Source organism: Protopterus annectens, chromosome 9.part0 (assembly GCF_019279795.1).
Source record: "Protopterus annectens isolate FY-2018-M chromosome 9.part0, PAN1.0, whole genome shotgun sequence".
Classification (NCBI taxonomy): Eukaryota; Metazoa; Chordata; order Ceratodontiformes; family Protopteridae; genus Protopterus; species Protopterus annectens.
The window spans coordinates 944,792,002-944,815,629 of record NC_056743.1 but is presented as its reverse complement, the minus strand read 5'-3'; positions in this window follow the sequence as shown (position 1 = coordinate 944,815,629).

Genomic DNA, 23,628 nt, shown 5'->3' with positions numbered 1-23,628 from the left:
TGCAAAAACATCCACTTATGATGCACATAAATTAAATGGACTTTGCTGCCATTAATGTACCAGTGTTAAGCCCATGAAAAAGACTTCAGTAGAAGAAGAAATTATCCAGTTTCAGACTATTTTAAATACAAAAGATGGACATTCCACTCCCAAAACAATTTCTCGATGGCATACGCAGCATCAACTATTTGGGCATGTGCTTGTGCATGTGTGTTGTAACTGGGGGCTGTAACTGGTGTGTGCATGTTGGAACTGTGGGCCATAACTGGTATGTGCATGTTGTAACTGAGGTCCGTTACAAGTGTGTATTGTAACAGGTGGTCGTAACTGGTGTGTGTGTGTGTTGCAACAGGAGGCTGTAACAGGGGTACATGGCTAACAGAGCCGCATAACCAGGGTGTGTGTGTGTAACATGGGGCCATAACTGGGCTGCGTGTGCAACAGGGTTGCATGAGTAACTGGTGAAAAGTACAGTTTTGTACCTACCATAAATGTAGATGTTCGAAGATCCACATTGCTGCAGTCCTTACATATGGGTAGTCCGCTGTCCTCGGTCGGCCCGAATACCAAAGTATTAGGCTGACGTCGGTCATGGGCGCTCAGATCTGACATCAGAGCGTCAGGGTATAAAAGCGCATGACCGACGTCATATCCTCAGTGTTTTCTTGCCCCAGATGTCAGAAGGCCCTAAAAAGAAAGGCCACAGCCCAAAAACAGGATACCTCCCAAAAACATGCCCAACAACAACCATCACCCCAACCATATAACCATGCCAAACTACAGAGGGGAAGGAGGGAGGGTAAATTGGACTGCAGCAATGTGGATCTTCGAACATCTACATTTATGGTAGGTACAAAACTGTACTATGTTCTTCATCTCACATTACTGCAGTCCTTACATATAGGTAGAATCCCAAAGCAGAGGTAAAGGGAGGATGGCAAAATCATAAAGCATTAGGGGCTGCTAAAATGCCCTGTAATATTGCAGTGGCAAATCCAGCCCTAGACTTAGAATAAAGAGGAAGGTGGTAATGCTTGGAAAAAGTATGTACTGAACTCCAAGTGGCTGCTTCCAAAATATCTTTTGTAGCTACCCCACTTAGAAAGGCAGTAGAAGTGGCAGTAGCTCTAGTGGAATGAGGTCTGATTCCAGCCGGAATCTCCTTACCATGATGGGAATAACAGAAAGAAATACAAAACCCAATCCATTTAGAAATAGTTTGTTTTGAAACAGGTTTTCCCTGAGAACCCAAAGCAAAAGAAACAAACAACTGCTGAGACTGCCTGAACCCCTTGGTTCTGCTCAAATAATAACGTAACTACCTGTGAATATCCAAAGTATGCAAAATCTTCTCCCTTTATTTTGGGGTTTGCATAAAAAGTAGGCAAATGAATAGTTTGGTTCAAGGCCACACTAGAAACCACTTTAGGCATAAAGGAAGGATTAGTACGCAAAGATACCCTATCCTTATGAAAAATCAGGAAAGGTTCCACTGCCATAAGGGCCTGTAATTCAGAAACCCTTCTTGCAGAGGTAATGGCCAACAAAAAAGCAGTCTTCCATGATAAATACTTTAACTCGGCCGTAGCTGCAGGCTCAAAAGGTTGTAGAGTAAGCTTTTCCAACACAAAATTGAGATCCCAAGCAGAAGTAGGAGCTCTACGTGGGGTCTTATGTTCTTTGCCCCTCTAAGAAATTGCTTAAACAAAGGATGGGAAAATAAAGGAGGGTCACAGTCATAGTGAGCAGAAATGGCTGCAGCATGAACCTTTATCGAGGAGAAAGACAAACCCTTGTCCAATAACTCAGTAAGATATTGAAGAGAAACACTTAAATCAGGCTTGGAAACATCAAAGTCCTTCGCTTTGCTCCAAAGAAAAAATCTCCTCCATTTATCAGCGTAAACTTTCCTTGTACTAGGCCTTCTGGCCTCCAAGATAACATTCAAAACTTGTTGTGGAAGCTGAGACCCTCCAGGGTCTAAAACAGAATATGCCAGGCTGTGAGATGCAGAGACTGAATCTTGACATTGAGGAAGTGATTGCGCTCCTGAGACAAAAGATGCGGAATCAAAGGCAGAGGCCATGGAGGCTCCCGTACCAAACTCCTCAGTAGTGGGTACCAGTGCTGTCGAGGCCAATCCGGCGCTATCAGAATCATAGATGGCTTGTCTTTTCTGGCCTTCAGGAGTACCTTGGGAATGAGAGGCAGAGGTGGAAAGGCATAGACATGAAGATTGCTCCAACTGAATGATAGAGCATCCACCTTCCAAGCTGTGGGATGAAACATTTTTGTGCAAAACTTTGGCAACTGGTAATTTAGTGGAGAAGCGAACAGATCTATGTCTGGAGTCCCCATAACACTGTCAACTTTTGAAACACATGAGGATCCAGTTTCCACTCGTGAGGATCCACAATTTGTCTGCTCAACACATCCGCTAAGGAGTTCTGTGCTCCTGGTAGAAACCTTGCCTGAAGATTGAGGTGTAAACTGAGAGCAGTCTCCCACAAAATCATCGCTTGCCTGCAAAGAGGGTACGAATGGGTTCCCCTTGCTTGTTGATGTACCACATGACAGTAGTGTTGTCTGTTTGAATCAACACCTGTCCTGGGTGAAGTAAATCTTTGAAAGCCATCAATGCAAATTGGACTGCTAACATCTCCTTCAAGTTGATATGCAAATGTTGAAGTCTGACAGGCCACATGTCTTGCACCCATTTTCCATTGAGGTGTGCTCCCCAAGCCTTGTCCGAGGCATCTGTCGTTAGAATCTGACTCGCCTCTGGTCGGGTCACAGAGAGTCCCTTGTTTAGGTGACATTCCTGAGCCCACCACAAAAATTCTTTCTGAATGCAAGGAATTATCTGAATGACAGTGTCTAGATCTTGGCAGTGTTGTGTCCATACATTTTTGAGATACCATTGAAGCTTCCTCATATGCAGTTTGGCATTGGGAAGCACCAGAATACAAGATGCCATGAACCCCAAGGCTTGAAGAACTGTCCTTGCAGTCAGCCTGGACTGTAGAGACAGTTGATGGAAATAAAGAGAAAGGCTTCTTTGTTTGTCCGGGGTCAAAAAGGCCATCTGGGAAGCTGTATTCAGTCTGACACCCAGAAAGCACATGTCCCGAGAGGGTACTAGACTGGACTTTGTTTCGTTCACAGAATACCCTAGGCATCTTAACACTACCATCACATACTGTAGATGCTGCAGAAGTTTGTCTTTGTGTTGTGCAATAATCAGGCAATCGTCCAAATAAGGATAAATCTGTATTCCTCTTAACCTAAAAAAGGCTATCACTGGAGCCAGAACCTTCGTGAACACTCTGGGCACAGTAGATAAGCCAAAGGGCAATGCAGAGAACTGATAATGTAAACCTCCAGCCCGAAAACGCAGGTACCTCCTGCAACTGGGCCTGATAGGAACATGAAGATAAGCCTCTTTGAGATCCAGAGTTACCATCCAGTGATCTTTTCCCAACAGAGGTAAAAGCTGTTGTAACGTCAGCATTTTGAACTTTGGAATGTCCAGATAAGTGTTGAGGATAGATAAATCCAAAATTGGTCTCCACGTGTCCCCTTTCTTTGGTACTAGAAACAGGCGAGAATAAAATCCTAGTCCCACTTCTGACAGAGGAACTGGCTGTATAGCTCCTATTTGAAGAAGTAAAGAAATCTGCTTGTGAGCCTCTATCCTTTGCCGAGGAGGAACGTCTGGCATGCCTTTGAAAGGAGGCAATGTATGGAAATAGAACTTGTAGCCTCGGTTTATAATGTCCAATACCCATTTGTCCTGGGTGACTAAAAGCCAGTTTTGCTTGAAGAGTGCTAACTTTCCTCCCAAAGGAGCTGCCAGGGAAGAAGAATCTGGCAGCTGAAAATGCAGGTCATTGGGCCTGTTTACGAAAGGACTGGCCCCTGCCCTCACCTGCAGATTGTGCAGGTGAACTCCAAGTTCTAGGCCTGAATGTACTGTGAGCTCTGCCCCTGCCACGTCTAGATCTACCCCTAGACTGAGAATCAGAAGAAGGGTAGGTCCACCCCTTAGTAGGCCAATTTCTACTAAACTTTGGAGGTTGCACCTGCAAAAAATCTTTAACAGTCTGCATGGACTTAGCCTTGTCTTCCATTTTCTTCAAAACCGACTCCACAGGGGGACCAAACAAAACTTCAGACTGTAAAGGGGCATCCAGAATTCTAGTTTTAACATGCTCGGACAAATTCTGATCCTTAAGCCAGGCGTGCCTACGAAGAACTGAACCAGTGGCAGCCACCCTAGAAGAGGCCTGCACAGCATCAAAACCACATTGCAAAGAATGCTTACCCACCTGTTCAGAGACATGTACTAAATCTTGCAATTCTTTACACTCTATGCCCTCTGCCAAAGCATCCACTTTAGATTTTAACTGAGAAAGGAGGAAATTCTGATATTTCAACATATGAAACTGGCAATTTAAAGCCCTCATTGCTAAAGTAGAAGAGGTATACACCTTCTTACCCCATCTATCCAAAGCTCTAGCTTCCTTATCTAGAGGAACCGGATTCTTTACAACAGAAGCTCTAACACCCTTAGGCCCCTGACTAATAGTTTCTGGGTCCGCCCTAGGACTCTTATACAGATATTTATGAGCCTCAGGCACCCTGTAATACCTGTCCGGTTTAACTGGCGCAGGAGGCAAAGAATCTGCATTAAGGGAAGCCTCCGAGAAAACATCTTGAACAACATCCAAAACAGGAGGAATAGCCAAGGGTCTATGCTGTGGTAAAAACAAGAATTCCCTAAGCCTCTTCCGTGAATCAGAGAAATCCTGTCCTTCCCACTTAAAATGCTCCCTCATAGAATGCAGAGTTTCTGAAAATGAAAAATCCTCTGGAGGAGAAGCAGAAGGAGTGGAATCCTCTGCATCAGAATCCGAATAAGGGGGAATATCTTGAATATCTTCAGCAGAAGAGTCTGAGTCATCTGAGGCCTGATCCAAACTTTCCAACTCTGGCTCCACCCTAGGCCTCTTATCAGGAGGGGGCATGGAACCTCTAATTAAAGTAATCAAATCTTCTGCCATTTTAAGCATGTGCTTTTTAGGCACAGACCCTGAAGTACCTGGAGGGACACCAGAGGAAGGCAAAACAGACCTGCCCTTAGAAGAAGCCTTAGAAATAGTAGCAGAAGGCCTAACCACCTTAGGCATAGAAGGGAGAACAGTAACCTGAGAGGCCCCTTCAGCTTGACCTGACTCCTGTGAGACCACATCCTGCAAAATCAAAGTTTCCCCCTGAGACTCAACAGAAACTTCAGCCGGATCCACCTGCTCCACTGTAGGTTCTGCAGGACCGGCGTCCGAAACGGACGAATCAACCTGTCTAGGTTTCAAGGATTTGTCTTTGCGCTTCTTCGTGGAAGCGGGCATCGGAGGATCCGACGGCATATTATAATTACACCGCTTACCAAAGACTAATCTAGCACAATCTAACCTTCTTTTTATAGTGCGCTTATTAAACCTAGCACAAAACCGACACCCGACTACGTCGTGGTCCGGTCCCAAACAAGGAATGCAAAGAGAGTGATAATCCCTATGCGGTATCTGTTTCCCACAAGAAATACAATTATTCACTTTTTCTGACATCCGGAATTAACTGAGGCAAGAAAAAACAAAAATATTCCCCAACGGGGTACTTAGCCCAACTTGGTTTCGGTCTGAAACTCAGAATACGAAAATTTCAGAACGCCGAACGGCACTTGCAACGCTGCTTCTGCATCGGACCATGCGGCAAAAAAGACTGAGGATATGACGTCGGTCATGTGCTTTTATACCCTGACGCTCCGATGTCAGATCTGAGCGCCCATGACCGACGTCAGCCTAATACTTTGGTATTCGGGCCGACCGAGGACAGCGGACTACCCATATGTAAGGACTGCAGCAATGTGAGATGAAGAACATCTGTGTGTTGTTTATGAGCTCACAGGAGAACCAGTGTATGTGTAATTCATCGGAATGATAACTACTTTTAGTGCATCTTTTTTTTTTTGTAAGAAACAAAGAGTAGCAATGTATGGCATCATGATTACCAGCCAAGATAAAGATAGCTGTTGGTACATAATGAAAGTCCTGACCCAATTATGAATGAAAGGCTGTTGGGGATCAGGAATCACTCCCTCTCCTGGCCTTCACGTCTGCTACACAAGTCAAATCCCCCATTGAACAAAAGTTCCCCTAATAGGGTGACAATGAATGCTACTGCCATACAAGACAGAGAAAAAAAGTGACTCAGATCATTGATAAAAATGAAGGTCTGGGAAGCAAGTACCACAAGGAAAGTAAACAAACACAACAGTCAGCCAAGTAATTTTTATGGCAAATAAAATGGCTTCTCATTGTTGCTCAGCTTAGAAAAATTTTCTTGCCCAACCACTTACCATATTTATTGATATTCTTATTTGATCCCCTTGCCATTGAGACTCAAGAATCTTTTTCTCAGTGGGACAAGCTATTCATGTGAACCAAGAGTGGAGTGTAAACTACTGCTAGCATATTTATCCTGGTATAGCTGCTTCAGAGAAAGCAAGCACACATCAAAGCATGCAGTCTTGACAGCTGGGCGTACAGCAATAATGTTATTAGGATACTGAATAACGAGGCACTAAGCAGGGATTGGTGATTTTTTTTCTGTCCTTAAGGGACAGTACCTTTTTTCTGATCAAGGGCTATGGCAGCATCTGAATCATACCCTAACACATTTTCTTAGAAAGCAGGGACAGCACTGGGTGAAACAGCACACACCAACATGAATATTCAAAAAGCTTAGCAAGTACCATAAAATCAATGCAATAACTGCTAAAATATTCTCACAGCCTGTTTCACAGAAGAGTTTTACTATTTCTGTTTCAGAGATGAAACAAAGACTTTGCATACTAAAAGTGAAACTTGTGAATCACATGCTGAAAAAAAGATAAATGTGGAGAAAAAGCCTTTCACATGCTTAGTGAGCAAAGAATTACTTGAAAACATCAGTGGGTTTTCTTATATGGCGAATGTGGCAGAGAAGAATCTTTGAAATCCAGTGCAGTTAAGCTTGCAGTCCAAGTCAGTGTGTTTGCTAATGAGTTTGTTTTAGATACAAGTGAAATGTAAGATCTCCTGTGAGGCAGAATTTGATTTCTACAAAAACCTGACAGCTGTACCTCCTTAAGCAGATGACACACAAAGATGCAGGCAGCAGCACCTGATGAGCAGATCTTTGACTGTCACTGAGTGACAGAAAGCATTTGCGTGACAGCACCAAGGATGCTGACAAAGTAAAAGTGTCACAGTGAGTTAGCACTGAAGAGTGACACTGTGTTACTGGGTAAGCTGCAGGCTGCTGATAATGTAAATGTGAGTGTAATGATGGCACTGAAGAAAGCAGGTACTTGGTATTTGAGTCTGCAGATGAAACAAAATCTTAGCTGATTGAAATTATGAATGAGAGGTGATAATTTAACGCTTAATTATGCAGTGTGCTTTGATTTACTGACAATCACTCAAAAAAGATCAATTTATGAAAGCTAAGTGCAGTTTCTTATTACCTTCCTTACTAAGTGATCATTTCTTATCATATACTATTAGGCATAAAGTTGAATGCCTACATCTACCCACCTATAAAACAATAAGAAATAACAAAAACTTCAACGTTAATAAATTCTTAGAAGAACTTAAATTATGCAATTGGTCAATTCTAAAACAACTACCACTAGATGAGGCAGTAACACACTTTATTAACACATTGCTGGCCATCCTTGACAAACATGCACCTGCACGCTCTATTAGAACTAAAACAAAAATTGCCCCCTGGCTCACTAAAGAAACCAAACTAAAGATCATCCAAAGAAATAATGCCTGGAACACCTGGCACTCCTCTAAAGCCCCACAAGATTAACTCAAATTTCGATAATATAAGAATGATACAAAAAAAATCCATATTACTATACAAAAAAAAACTATTTCTGCCATCTACAGCAGAAACACCACAAATAGCCACAGACGTTCTGGGCAGATATTAAACTCCTCTACCTTGGGCAATCCACAACTCCAACCCCCTCAGCCCCAACCCAAATATCGCCAAAACCTTCAACAGTTTCTTTACAGAAACCATCCAGGTCCTTGCTAGCAAACTTAAACCCACTTGTCCTAACATTTAAACCTTTAAACCCAGTGACATTCTCTCCTTTAGCTTCCAAAAAGTTCCAACTTCACTCATTAGAGCCCCAATTAAAAACTAAAACCAACCACCTTTTCAGCTGACCTCCTTCCTGCACACTACCTGCAAAAAGCTGCTCATGTTATAGCATTCCCTGTCTCTATTTTGATAAGCAGAACCATAACTGAAGCCTCTATCCTCTCTATCTGGAAAATATCACATGTCATACCACTCCACAAAGGAGGCAGCTCCATTGAGCTGTCAAACTATAGACCAATAGTTATCCTTTCCCCACATGCTAAAATTATGGAAAAGTGTATTCATAAACAACTCTTACACTACCTTATTCAACATAATCTTCTGACAAACACCCAGCATGGATTTAGACCACAGCACAATACTACCACAGCTCTCCTCTCCTTTTCTAATATCATAAATTCCAGCCGTAACAACAACAAACTATCTTCTGCCCTGTTTTTCTATCTTTCCAAGGCCTTCGACATGGTTAACCAACAGCCACTCTTACTTACCCTAAAGAAAATATCCCTAAACAACCATGCCATACAATTGTTTCAATCTCATCTTAGTGGAAGACAGCATGCTGTCCTTTGGCAGGACAAACTCTCCACCCTTCTCCCTGTTACCCTTGGTGTCCCTCAAGGCTCCATATTAGGTCCCCTTCTTTTCTCCATCTTTATCAATGACTTCCACACTGTAATCCCAGACGCAGCCTGTATACAATATGCCGATGACTCCATCCTGATTTTCTCAGCCTCTACCCCATGAGATCTCCTTAGTTTAACCCAGAAAACCTTTAATACAATGGAAAACTGGATCTCTAATCAACAGCTGACATTAAACTCTAATAAAACAAAGCTGTTGCTCTTCTCCCCTACTCACAAATCCTCTCAACCTTCACTTACTATAACATCTAGCAATGGGACCATAATCTCACCAGATATGTATACCAAACTCCTGGGTGTTATAATAGACAACAACCTGAAATATGATATGCACATAAGCCAAACTATTAAAACGGTTAATAAAAAACTTGGCTCCCTATACAAAAACAAACCTTTTCGCACCCCTCTAGCTAGGACTGCCATTGCCCGTACCCATCTGCTTTCAGCTCTACTCTACACCTCACCAATACTCACTAACTTGAACAAAACTGATCTCAGCAAACTCTCTAGCTGCTACAATCAAATTGCCAGGTTTGCCACAGGATCTCCCTACAGGACACACCATTGTCAAAACCTAAACCTCTTAGGATGGCTAGAACTCCCCAGGCTAATTCAATATAATCAACTTACTGTAGCATTCAAGGTTATTAACCATCCAGAAAAAATGCCCTCCCTTAAAAACATTATCCATCTCTACAACAATGCTAGGTCACTTCATTCCACTGCAAAACTTTTGGTTCAATCTGTTAAAGCTAACAACCTATCTGGAGAATCTTTGTAGGCAAACCCTGGAATTCGCTCCCATCTGACCTTACTCTGAACCTCTCCCTTAATCTGTTAAAAAAAATCTAACCCAGTATTTTAAAAATCACTGGCCATGTCCTTGCTCTAACCCTGGCTGAAGCCTAATCTACTTCAATATTCCTGCATTTTTTTATTCACAGCGACTTACCTCTTACACTAAAAGGTTTGAAAAGAGAAACTGTAACATCTCTGTAGATACTCTGCATATAGCTGCACCTGCTGTTTTGAAAACTTAAGAATTATTGTGGATAGCCCTTAAAAACAGTGCTGCATGAAACTCATTATTACACAATAAAATGCATTTTTGACAGGGGCAGGAGCTATGTGGGGCTGTCACACACACATATTCATGTGTCTGCTAATTTTATTGAATTAAAGTAATACTCAAAGAATTTTCAGTAGTTAAGCCTTTGCAGATACACGAGATGTTTGTAGTAAATCTTGCAATGGAGTTTCATGCTGAGATTTGAAATACTTTTTCTTTTAAATAATGTAACATTCAGGTAACATTTCTAGATGCATACTGCAAAAATGTTTGCAATACAGGACCTTTAACTCTAAGAGATTTGTTACATTATTAAGTTCCTAAGCATCAGAACTGTCATTTCTCCCCTATCGAGTTTAGTAAAAAGTCTCTCTAAGTCGCTTAGAAAATATTTCATGTCAAGCAATAAATATGCAAGTTTAGGAATATAACTGCACCCCCTTTGTGTGATGACACAAACTTTTGTTTACTTATGGTCAAAATCAGAAATTCATTTAGAGTTTGTACAAGTATCTCTGCTTGAAATAGCAGTGTTCAGTTAGTGACCGTAAGAAAACTGAAGGTATTGAGATTAGTTCTGTACCTACACTTGCAAGCCACTCTCCCAACTTTGGAAAGCTGCAAACATTTAAATCTGGACGGTCATCATCACATGCAGTTCCTGTCATCAGCATGCAGTCCTTAGGTGACATGATAAAATCAGTGTAATACAACCATTTTACTTTTCTAAGACCATGTAGGACATCACACTGTATCACTACATGGGGTACTGTGTCTGGAATGCCCTTTAACAAAACCTACAACCTAGGTTCTCCCTATAGTACAGTGTACATATACACACACACACACATATATATGACTCTGCATGCGCATATGCAAGTGCTTACCCAGAAGAGGTGTACATTCACCAAGTCTGAGGAACAGATGAAGAAACAAAGCATTTCTCCAGTCTGATCGCTGTTACCTTCATGCTATATAAGCAATACGCTGATAATGCTGTCTTGTATATTCAAGCAACCTGTCAAAGTTACAAGCTGATAAACTGGAAAAACAGGGAAGGGAAGCAGAAATAAAATGGCAGACCATATGAGATGAAAGCACATGTTACAGTGAACTTGGATGACTTTTGTACGAGCACTATAAGAACCACCAGTTTTGTTTATTACAAGAATGTTTTCAGTGATAAAAGGGCAAGTTAATAATTATGGTAGGGAAACAACTTAAGCAGAGAGAATCTTACAGATGCATATTATCAAGACAATACAAGAGCACTTTGCAGAAAAGGCAGGAATAAAAGGAATTGTTATACTGGGATAGTTGACAAAAACTTTCAAGGTGCATGAAAACAATTTACAAAAAAAAAATTCAACTAAAGCTTGCAACATAAGAAATTTGTATAGTGCAATTCATACATATTACTTGAATGAAAGAATGGGAAGTAAAATTTAATCTCACTGAAACCCTATAATAAAAACAGTATAACCTTATTAACTATAACTAAATAATGATTTTACAGGAATCAAACACTACTCAATGCCCCTACTTATATTCTACTACTCTAAGGTTGCACTACTGAGTTAAGCAACACTTTCTAATCTGAAATTAAAGGAACATTTTTTGATTCTACGTGCAACATCATAGTACAGTGTTGTATACATATACCCAAACTGACTGCCATTACAATATGGCGATGTACCCTTTTTCCACTTATAACCTCCTTAGTCAATAACTGTGTCTACAAATGCATTTCAAATTCCAACCTTTTTGTTTACAAATTTTTGGTACATGGATGCATCTTATCACTACTACCAAGAACCACATTCCAATTAGATGTTACAATGTTCTTAGTAACCTTTATATCTGCTGGCAAAACAAGCAGTATTGTAACAATTATCAATTTTCTTAACTTTGCTAGTCCGGTCCTGTCTTAGAATGGGCTTGCAATTTAATTTAAAAAGCACAAAACTTCATCACAAATTCCATCTTCCAGAATTTATTTGCAGTCAGTATGACAAGAAGTAGGTGTTTAGAAATAAAGAAATGTCAAAAAATGCAGAAGTTGTGGGTTACCTGAGGGACAGCATAAGTGATCTAAAAAAAGGAATTATATACTTAGAATCATTTCCATTTAGTATAATGAATCATTGCCATATGTACAAGTAAAGAAATCGGTGGTATTACCCAGCGCATTTTGGTAAGAAGCTCTCCCCTTAAGGGTAAAACCAAAGTTTCCACTAAAACAATGTCAGCAGTGATGATGTAGCATATGATCTCCAGACTAGATTTGTAAAAACTAAATGCCAGGACCAATAAACACAGACAGAAGTATGACCACAGCAATACCCATAGGTAATGGATGATACGGTTAATACCACTGAATAGATGGATGCCCAGAGCCTACCTTAAAAAATAAATAAAAACCACAAAGCCAAATGAACAAAGTCAGAGAAAATAAACTAAATAATGCTCTTTAATAACACTCGGGCACCTCAGCTACAATAGCCTTCAAGGAGTAAAATCATTAAAATACATTTATATTTTATAGCTCTAATACACTTAAAATTAAGCAATTATACAATTATGCAATCAATTAATCAATCAAATTAAAGCCTTCCAGTTGCATTCAGCATTCATACCTATGTGGGATAAAGTATTACATTTTAAAATCAACAAAGATTCCTTATAAAAGAACTTATTTTGATTTTTATGTTATATATTTAGAATATACTTTTTCTAAAACAGTAGCTTCCAAACCTGAAGGATCAAAATTGTGAAACCTGCTGAAATGCTGTGCAATGGGACTATCCAATTTGTCATGTTTAATATGCCTAATATGTTCATGCAATCTTAATTTAAACTCTTTCTTGCTTTCGCCAATGTAAAAAAGACAACAAGGGCATCTTAAGGCACAAATAATGCCCTCAGTGTTACAATCACATCTGTCAGTCACTTGATAAGAAATACCATTAATAGTTAAAAAAGAATTTACAATATACTGGCAAGAGCAATACCGCCACAACAAAAAACGTACCTACATTTACAACAGTTTTAAAGAACGTTAGACTGAAGACGAAAAGAATTTCCAACAAGCATGTCGTTTAGACTTCGGCCACGTTTATGAGAGATACAAGGAAAATTATCCAAAATCGTTGCTAGTTCCCTAATCTTTAACAAAAAACCCAATATTATTAAACTAATGAAATAAGTTGTTCACTAAAGATGCTAAAAATTGTAACAAAGTAAATTTTCCTTTTACCATCATTATATAAATTGAAATGACTTCTCCACACATCAGTAACAACCAAAGACCTACTTCACAACATTAGATGCATTATTACCCTGACAGACCCTAAAAATAGCATCATCAATAAATTCTGGATCAAAACCCCTAGAAATAAACATGGCAGAAGTCTTACGAACGTCTTGTAAAAAAATCCAAATCATTATTGCACAGATAATAAATGTGGAGGGTGACAACTCACATGGAGAAACTGACCGCCATCATAAAATGTCCTATGAATCATTGTCTGTAACACCCCCACCCTTACCAACAGTCAAACTGATATCTAAAAAAATCAATATTCCTACCACACTGTAAACTATCAAAAGAAAAAGCAAAATGATTATTCTGTACAGATTCAAGAAATTCCTGTACAAAACTTACTCCACCATTACAAATGAAAATCAAGTCATCAATGTAACAGTAATATTTTAAAACATACTGCTGAAAAAAAAATCATAATGATATAGCCCATAAATATATTAGCATACATGGGTCAAAAGATGTCCCCATGGCTGTGGCTTGAAATTGATGATAAACTTTACATTACACACACAAACATTATTTGTCAAACAAAAATACAGTGGATAGAAAAAGTGTACACACCCCTGTTAAAATGCCAGATATTTGTGATATAAAAAATGAGACCACAATAAATCATTTCAAAATTTTTCCCACCTTTAATGTGACCTATAACCAGTACAATTCAATTGAAAAACAAATAAAAGTTGTTAGGGGAACAATATAAAAAATAAAAAACATACAATAAGCTGGTTGCATAAGTGTGCACACCCTTAATATTTTGTTGAAGCACTTTTTGATTTAATTACAATATTCAGACTTCTTGGGTAGGACTCTGCCAGCAAGCATATCCTGACTTGGCAATATTTGCCCACTCTTCCTTGCAAAAGTGATATAAATCTGTCAGATTGAGAGGGCATCTCTTGTGCACGGCACTTTTCAGGTCACCCCACAGATTTTCTATTGGATTTAGGTTTGGGCTCTGGCTGGGCCATTCCAAAACTTTAATTTTCTTCTGGTGAAGCCATTCTTTTGTTGATTTGGATGTATGCTTGGGGTCATTGTCATTTTTAAAAGGTGAAATTTCTCTTCACCTTCAACTTTAATTCCCTCCACCTTGACTAAAGCCCCAGTCCCAGCTGAAAAAAAGCAACCCCAAAGCATGATACTGCCACCACCATGGTTCACTGTGGGGATGTTGCTCTTCTGGTGATGTGAAGTGTTATTTTTGCGCCAAACGTACCTTTTGGAATTGTGGCCAAAATGTTCAACCATGGTCTCATCAGGCCATAACACATTGTCACACATGCCTTTGGGAGACTAGATGTATTGTTTTGCAAATTTTAGCTTGGCCTGGATGTTTTTCTGTATAAGAAAAGGCTTCCGTCTTGCAACCCTACCCCATAGTCCAGACATATGGAGCATACAGGAGATTGTTGTCACATGCAGTACACAACCAGTGCTTGCCAGAAATTACTGCAGGTCTTTCAGTGTTGCTGTAGGTCTCTTGACAGCCTTCCTGACCAATTTTCATCTCGTCTTTTCATCAATTTTGGAGGGACGTCCAGTTCTGTGCAATGTCACTGTTGTCCCATATTATCTCCATTTTTTGATGACCGTCTTCACTATGTTCCATGGTATATCCAATGCAGTGGAAATTTTTTTGTACCCTTCTCCTGACTGATGGCTTTCAACAATGACATCCCTTTGATGCTTTGTAAGCTCTCTGCAAACCATGACTTTTGCTGTAGCAGGTAACCAAGTAAATGTCAGGAAAATCTTTATAGGACAGCTGAACTTTATTTGGGGTTAAACAATCTCTTTAATTGATGTAAGGTATGTACTCAAGAAGACTGAATGCTGTAATTAAATCAAAAGGTGCTTCAACAAAGTATTAGTTTAAGGATGTGCACACTTATGCAACCAGCTTATTGTTTTTTTTTTTTATTCCCCCCCCCCCCTAACAGATTTGTTTTTCAATTGAAATGTACAGGTTATAGGTCACATTAAAGGTGGGAAAAGCTTTGAAATTATTTAATGTGGTCTCTTTTTTATATCACAAAAACCTGGCATTTTAGCAGGGGTGTGTACACTTTTTATATCCACTGTATATTAATTCTATAATATAATTAAAAACAGGACTGTCACCTTAAAAGAAATACAAAGCTTCAGTTCTCACTTTATGACTAATATTTGTATATAGACTGTTAACATCGATCATTACAAAAAACATATCTTCAGTCCATAAAACATCAGAAAGTTTATTCAAAAATCACCAGAATCCTTAATAAATGAAGAAAATTTCAAAACATATGTATACAATACGAATTCCTGGAGAAAAGAACTAATATTATACAGAAAAGACTTGCAAGCAAAAATTATCGGTTGTCCCGGTGGGTCAGACAGAAAGACTTAAAAGCAAAACTATCAGTCATCCCGGTGGGTTAGAAAAAATTTTATGTAGCTTGGGGAGGCAATAAAAAACATGTAATTCACAATCCTGTACTAACAGTTTCCTTTTAACATCCTGGTTTGTAAAGTAACCTAATCTATAGCGTTTTTGTAACAATTCACTAAATCTAGAAATAGCAAGCTGATAAATATCCACACTTACAATTTCATAAACATTACTGTCTTGTAAATAACACATACTGTACGTCGATATTGCTCATAATTCATAATCTTATTTCCTTTATCTGACGGTTTAATAACTAAGTTGTTCTGTGCAGATAACATTTTTAAACCCCTCCCTTCATCCTTAGATTACAACATATAGTATGTTTAGATGTCATAAAGTCATTATACGCTTTCTCAACTACAAAATTTAACATACTAGAAAAATGTTAAATCCCTATTGTAGCTGAGGCGCCAAAGTGTTATTAAAGAGTATTATTTAGATTTTTTCTTTGACTTGGCTCATTTGGCTTTGATATTTATTTTTTGTTGATTTAGGTGGTGTTTTCTGCACCTTAAGGAAGACAGATTGGCATTAAAATGAAGAAAAAAAAAAAAAAAGAAAAAAAAATATATATATATATATATATATATAGAGAGAGAGAGAGAGAGAACGTATGACACTCCACATATCTCCAGACAAATTGTATCACTACTTAATTTAGTAGTGCTTTGCTGTAGTCTCCCAGTAGGGCTACAGTGATAAGTGGCTCACAGACACGAAACTGTGGCATTTAGCCAAAGCTCAATGCCACATGTGCATGACTTTGAACTGGACAATTAACAATATTTCTCCTGTAATGACACCAACACATACAGACAGAAACACATTCACACAGACATCACCACAGTCGCACTCGCTCTTTCTCTCTCAAACACAAACACACAACCCCATAAAGTCCCACTCACCTCCCTTCAACAGATCCCGCTATCACCATTACCACCACTCTTCTCTGAAACAGCGGGGCGGAGCTCATCGTTGAATTGCTGTACCGCACTATAACCTTCAGCATGTATTGCTTTTGGACACAGCATATGGCTAATTTACATTAGCTGTGCCCCCACCCACCCACCCCCAAGACTTGAAAACTTCTACAACCTCCAATAAACATGGTTAGAGATGTCATGCATTTGTAAATATTAACTCCGTAGTGTAAACTGTCCCTGCACTGATCAGGGGTGTTAAACATGTATCACCCTGTCCCATTAAACTGCTCCCTGTCCTGTTCCACTCTACATGTCCTCTACCTCCCTGGTAAAATCTGATCGCGGAGTTGTTACTGCTACCCTCATTACGAGCCTTCTTACCTACAAATGCCAAAAGTACTGCAGGATTATGCTAAAATGCAATTTACTATTGCTTTGTTTACACATACTTTGGGCAAGTACAGCTGGCATATTCTGCCAGTCAATCACATTCATAATATCACATTTGCGTTAGCACATTCACCATTTTAATAACTTGTGATGTACAGAAGAGGCCTTTCCTACCTGCCACAAGAATGCATTCAAAAATAAGCTAGAATAGTAGAGAACCCATATAAATCAATTTGACTCATTGTAAGATAAAATCCCTCTCCTACAGTACAAATTAAGTAAGGCCCTTAGGCATATAATTAGACAGTGCCACATCTTTCAATCATTAAGATTTAGTCATACTACTATAAAACTGGCCCTCAGATTTAGCCTTGCTCTTCCCGATAAAGTCAGATCTTTTTATGGTTATTTACTTTACTAAATACATGAATGAATCCTATCCTATATTAAGATACACCACCATCTACACAGGCTCTAATATGCAAAGACCTCCTGTTGTGAAAAATAAAGTACTTCACTTTCTGACTCTTGGTTATTTTTAAAGGCCATTGAAGTGATTTGTAAGGCTTGGAAGTTGAGAAGTATGGACAGTGGAAACACAGTTATAAACTTAGAATTTCTGCAGATACTAAGTTAGGGGGTTGGCATAATGGTTAAAATGTATTACCTTACAGAAACAAGATGTAGCATTTCACTCTCACATGGACTAATTGGCTAGGCTTAAAATGACTCACAAGGACAGTTAGTTTAATCCTAACCTAAGAACTACAAGACCTTCTTCAACTTCATTCTGAAACTCAGAAGTAGCACCCAGATTTTTACGTAGTGATGTACCCCACTCTGATACAGCAGCTATAGCTAACACCTTGGATGACAAATTTAGTTCCACATTCATGCCTTCTACATTACCCCATCTCACATGCAGTTTCCACATGACTGCATCACCTGTTATCAGCCTTGTCAAGAGGGCTTTTGTTCTTTGCAAACCTAAAAACACTAGCTCCACCAGTCTTGAAAAGATTCACAGCTGCCTGTTTGCAAGTATCAAACACCAATTAAGCCATCCCCTCCTAAGTTTATTTAACTATAGTGTTGCCACATGACATGTACCTGAAAATGGGATCACTGCTGCATTTGCCCATTTCCACAAGGATAGTCAAGAGAACAGGGTCTGCTAACTGAATTATTTGTAAACTTATGCGGTGTATTACCACTAAACTAATTAATGATGCAAGTGTCCCTTCAGACCATTAATACCAATACATTTTATTTTTTTAGGGGAGGCTTAATGTCTGTACAACCAAAGTGATTTTTCTAGCAAGGTCATGGAAGGTTTAGAAGGGGCCAAACTACTTATACTGTCCACTTAATCCTTGTCAAAGCCATTTCACTATTCCCAAAAGGTACTGTAAGCAAACGTTCATGGTACGGATAATCAGTAAATGGACCACAAACATGCAGCCCAATCTGTTCTAAACATATACATGTTCCTAATGATGCCCCACAGAGTTCAACCTTAGAACCCTCAGGTTTGGCAATTACTTCTCACAGGCAATATTAGGCATCCGACATTTATGAATAACCAAGTCTACAGACAACTGCAAATTGGGCTCTGTTGTCATCTCACTCTCTGATAACCAAATTCTTCAGTAAGTCCAAGATCAGACCAACATCTGGTATGCTAATTAAAGACTGACCATAAATACTAATAATGACAAACTTACTTTTGTAAGGCACTCACTCTCTTCTTATCATAGCCCTCTATTTCTCTTAGATGAGAACCCATGATTAAAGATGTGGGTGCCCCCATTGACAAGCTTCCTTTTGACTACTAGATCTCACTTATATTCAGAAAGTTTTTCTGTACTGTACAATTTATCTTTCATGGCATCTCTTTGCAGGCCCAAATGATGCCCTTGTCCTCCTTTTCTCCATCATAGTTAGACCCATTAACAAACTCAATGCCCCCCCCCCCCTTGAAATGTACCTTTCTGAATAATGTGAACAACCTGAATGGTCTCAAAGATTCCCAGCTAAAAATACCTTTGGTTTAAACCACTTAAAAATTACTCTGACAGTCTAAAGTCTCTGTTCCTCTACAGAGTCCCATACAGGCTACTTAGAGGCACTCTTTGCCTAGTGTCTCATGCTATGAAAGATTACCCTACTCAAATAATAGCTACTCCCAAAGCCACAAGATTCCTCCGTAGGATCAGCAATAACTGCTGATATGGTAGGTTTCTTAACAAACACATCTGCCTCTTTTCAAATAGACTCCCTCATGTATGTCATGGAGAGAACCTCCTGCAAGCATTAAAAGTAAACCTTGATGACAAGTAAACATAAAATCATGCCTGTCAGTAAATGTTAATCATTTCTTATATAGAGGGAACTAATGCAACCTTATCAATAAAAGGCTGATGCGACTAAGATTCTTGATGGCTCTCTTGCCCTGAGCTTTGTATAAACCTGCAAACTGGGAACATAATTCAAGCTACTGTACTCCATAAATTCAAAGACAATTAAGCAGCAGACAATGATTTTCCACCCAGCATGCATGAAGAGGTATGTGAAGAAAACCATGGTTTGCTTTCTGCATTTGTTAGCCTGTTTACAAGTTAAATGGAGATGGAATGAACTTAGCAAATGTGCAACAAAAAATAATACAGACGTTGTCCCGTCCCCCCTTTAAATAGCCACACCAAACACATAAAGCCATTTGACGACCTTTATTAAACTCTATTATACAATGAACTTATACACACAAAACAACATTAGTTATCTTCCTCAGCAACGATGATCTCAGGGCTGTGTCACTACTCACCCTGAACGAATTTACCTCAGGGCAGTGTACCTACTCACCCTGATACCCCTTTCACTGGGGCAGCGTACCTACTCACCCCACATAAAGAGGCAGCGTACCTACTCACCTCACCTCCAGGCCAAACCATTAACCAATAACCACCTTCTTTAGAGGGGGAATAGAACAGGACAATCTTGTCCATCTTCTCTGCCACCAGCCTGGTCCCCAGGCTGTTCCCCCTCCTAAACCCTAGCCGCAATCATATCCTCTAAAAAGAGCTTTAAATGCAAATTAAAAAGATCCAATCCTACGTCATTAAGGTGTACTCCATCCGTTCGGTACCAAGACCCCTCTCCATCACCAAAATCTCTATGGTCAATGATATGCAACCCCAAAATTCTTAACTGCCTAGCCAGCCTTTGATTAATGCACCTTCTGACCCTTTCAATCACCCTATAACTATACACACTCCTCCAACACAAACAAGGAACCAACTCTGACCACACAATTTCCATACCCGGGTACAACGCCTGTAATCTCATCAAATCCTGAAGAATAATATCCACTAATTGTTTTTTGGAAAAATGCCAAAGTCATTGCCCCCCAAATGAATGACTAGTATACAAGGACAACCCACCTTCAATTTAGCCCTCTCAGATTCATGCAATAACCCATCCCACCTAAGACCCCTAACCCCATGTCAAGTCACTGACCACCCAAAATGTGATAAACCCAAATTTTCCCCATCATCCCTAACTAAAGCACGCTTCACTGCTCAGTGGATATACGAATGCCCCAAGATGATAATGCGTCTCCCTAAAAGAAAAGAAGAGAAAATTAATAATCAGACCACAACTTATCTAATATATGACAAAAATGCATTTGAAGACCACTTCCCCATTCTCAATCAATTCAATGGAACTACTCTCTCTAGCTAAATCTGAGGCTCTACCTATCCTGAACGAGTGAGTTGCAAACCTCTCCGCTGGAAATTCCATACAATGTAAAACCCTCCTCACCAAAGTTATAAATCTACTACTCGACACCACCTTCCCATCCATTGAACAAAAAAATTAACTGAGCCACACTTCCCTTCCGCCGCCTCATAAATTCTTTTGCCCACATTACTGGACAAATGCAAGGATTCTTGTCAGTTTTAAGCAACACCAAACATCCCCTACCCAATTGATCTGTCTTACTCCTCCTTAATGCAATAGTAACCTCACCCTCCCCTATAATGACATCCTTCCAACATAACGAGCCTAACAACTCCAAAATACGGAAAGCGTCAAAATATAATCATGTACATAATACACCCCACATAAAGTAATCCGGAGACCCCCTTTGCAACAAACCTAACCCTTTCAACAAAACTTTCAATATAACCCTCGTGAGTGGCCATCGAATATCCCTACGTTCCACCACCACTCTCCCCCAACCCCTCAACATACACCCTAATGTCCAAGACTTAGTGAAATCTTGCAAACCCGCTACCTTAGCAAAAATGCTAATTGCAGCCAAATCCACCTTAACTGTCTGCAAAGCCTTGCATAGCCACCAAGCATGAGCTACATATCGCAATAGTAATTCCTCCGACCATACCCCTTCCTCTTCTGGCAGATGCAAAATAAACTGATTAAAATCAGAAAGAGCCCTACCATACGCCTTCCTCATAGAAGGGGCCCAGGGAATGCCATACCAACTGCCTGGCTACATCGACCCAAGATTCCACAACTCCTCTGGCAGGGTTTCTGGCACTTCCTCCACCCATGGAACCAACCCTCAAAACCTGTAAAACTGAAATTGGGACAAGCTATCAGCAATCTCATTCCTTACACCAGGCACATGCACTCCTGTAAAGGAAAAATTTATTAAGAGGCTCTACAAAACCAATTTACGTAATACCAATAACAAACCCGACTTAGCCATCTTCTTTTGTAATACACTAACTACAGCCATATTGTCAGAGTGAAAAACTACACGTTTGTCCCTCAAATGCTCCTTCCACACCACAGATGCTGCCCATACAGGCATCAACTCTAGAAAGGCCATGTCCCGCTTTCATACCTCCTTCCATTCCCACAGCCATTCAGCCACAAACCACCGACTCCCGAAACAGGCCCCCATACCAGCACCCCCAGCTGCATCTGTAAACAACTGAAGTTCCTTCTGCCCCACTCAGTCTGACTGCCAAAAAGATATCCCATTAAATTGTTGCAAAAACCCATCCCACAACACCAAGTCCTCCCGCACCAGTTGGGTCACCCTAACCCAATGGTGTTTACTCTGACTCCCTTTCAACAAATATGCCACTGACCTACAAAAGGCTCGCCCTGGGTGCACCGCTTGACAGGCAAAATTCAAAACCCCAAGCAACTCCATACCTGAATGAATCCGAATCTTATCCTTACCCAACACCGAACATATCACCGACCTAAGCCTCTCTATTTTATTCTCTGATAAATAAAACAGTCCCCGCTCCGCATCAACTGTTAGTCCCAGAAATTCTAATGCTCTTGCCGGACCCTCCATCTTATGCTGAGACAATGGTACCCCTAACTCCTCACACATAATTGTAAACTCCTGCAACTCCTGTGCTCCTACCCTTCCTTCGCCCACCAACAAAAAAATTATTTAAATAATGCACTGCCTTTTGAGTTCCCACTCTGTGCTGCCAAATCCAGTGCAGTACTGTACTGAACTTCTCAAAAGTCGCACATGCCACTGAACAACCCATAGGCATAGCTTTATCGAAGTAGTACTTATCACCTACCCGCATCCCCAGTAGTGGCCAATCCTCATTCCTAATAGGAAACAATCGAAAAGCAGACTCAATGTCAACCTTAACCAACCATGGCTCTCGAAATTCCCTAATCGTTTTCACTGCATCATCTAAGGAAGCATAATGCACCCTAACCTCCTCCTCTGCAATAAAATCATTTACTGAATTCCCTTCCGGATACAAAGTGATGTATCAATCTGAATTCCCCAGCCCGTTTCTTCTGCACCAACCCCAAAGGCGACACCCTGTAAGTACTGAAAGGCAGACTGTCAAAAGGATCCAATAACCGCTCCACCCAACACTCCTTCTCCACTAAAACGTCAAAGATGTCCTCTTTACCTTGAACAGATCACAGATTCTTGCAACCTCCCCACCCCCTCCCACTGTGGGCTTTATAGGAACCCCCCCCAAAAAAATCCTTGTATTATCTCATTTTTGATGGCCCAGAATGTGCGGAGTCAGGAAAACCACTCCTGTCCCCAGTCCCAAAGATTGGGTAGCCAACCAGTCCCCCGGCCACAGCTCAAAGTCAGAGCTTACCTCTGAGTCCAAGACAGAACTGTCCCCGGAACCAACAGCCACCCCCGTCGCATCTCCAACCGGGTAGCTGGCACCCTGCGCTAGTTGCCTCTGAGCCTTCTCTATCACTTGCAAACCACCATCAAGGTCCCCAACTGACAAGTCTTCGTCATCCCTCCCATCACTACAATCCTCAGTCCCTAGCTCCCCAGACAATACTGCCATAGTAAAACCATTACCTGCACCTTCGTCTTGAGACGTACTGGGAACCAGTGTATCCACTGCCACCACCTACTTTGATGTCTGTTGCTTTTTCCCTCGAGCTGGGGTTCTCAATACGGTGCGCCGCCTCTTCCAACCCAGAGTCTGTTCTGGTTCCTGTACCACCTCGGATGTTGCCGCATCCTGGAAGAACTCTTCCGCTTGGGCCACAATAGCTTGCCATCGCTGTTGTAGTTCTGGTAAGTTTGCCATCTGTAAAGAAGAAACACAATGTTAAAACTGTTCCACAAACCTGAGTGCCTT